A 1,262-nucleotide genomic window follows, 5' to 3' on the forward strand; every position below is an offset into this window, starting at 1 on the left:
TATATATATATATATATATATCCATGTTTATATTTACATACATGTACGAGGTCAGATCGATAATTAATCGGAGTGCTGCCATAAAGACGAATCTAAAGCACGTAGAATGAAGCCAAATGGCAAAGATTGACGTTACCTGCTGTGCATGCGCACTAAGTTTTAATTTTCTAGCTCACTTCTGCAGCTTACAGCAGTCCTTGAAAGGAATGTGTGTAGCGTCTGAACGTGGCATTGGGTTTGACAGAGAAAGTTATCATGTCGACACCTGCTCAGAGGTATACGCAAATTTGCAGAAAGTATATGTAGAGGAGCGTATGAGACGCACACAAGTGTACGAGTGGTTCAGATGGCCAAAAAAATGTCGTTATTGGCGAACGAACTGGAAGACCCGCAGCCAGGAGAAATGAGAAAATACATCGTAGATGTGCGCGTAGCTGTAAGAGGACATCGTAGAATCACCATTTGCGAATTAACAAACGATGTGCAGATTGGTTATGGTTTTCACTAAAGCTTTGGGAATGAGATGTGCGTGTGCTAAATTTGTGCCAAAACTGATTTCAGCTAACGAAAAATACTCTCCGGTTTCAGTTGCTGAAGTTCTATGTGATTGTGTCTAGAACGATGAAAACTTTCTGAAAACTTTGCATATGCTTCTGAGAAGGTATCACCAAGCTTTTGAGAAACTTTGATCGAGATTTTGTGCTCAATGTCCACTGTCATGGTCAATACGGCGATCGCACGCTAAACACCTTACTTCCGAGCACTGTTGTAACGAGAAAAAGTCAGGTAGAGAGTTAAAACTTAGTGCGCAGACAAAGCAAAGTTCGAGGTCAATCTGCGCCAATCAGCTTCACTCTGCGGGCTTTAGCTTCGCTAGTATAGCAACAACTCGGATACTTATTGACCAGACCACACACACACACACACACACACACACACACACACACACACACATTTATATATATGTAGATATGTATATATATACGTGGTCTGGTCAATAATTGCCATACAAACGATACTAAAATACGCAGAATGGAGCTGATTAACACATACATAGATAGATAGATAGATAGATAGATACATACATACATATATACATACATACATTCATACATACATGCATACACACATACATACATATGCACACGCACATACGTACGTACACGCACATACATATATATGTTTATATATTATGTACATGTACAGACACATTGACGTAGAGGTGTATATATATATATATATATATATATATATATATATAT

This window comes from Octopus bimaculoides, chromosome 3 (genome assembly GCF_001194135.2).
Source record: "Octopus bimaculoides isolate UCB-OBI-ISO-001 chromosome 3, ASM119413v2, whole genome shotgun sequence".
Classification (NCBI taxonomy): domain Eukaryota; kingdom Metazoa; phylum Mollusca; class Cephalopoda; order Octopoda; family Octopodidae; genus Octopus; species Octopus bimaculoides.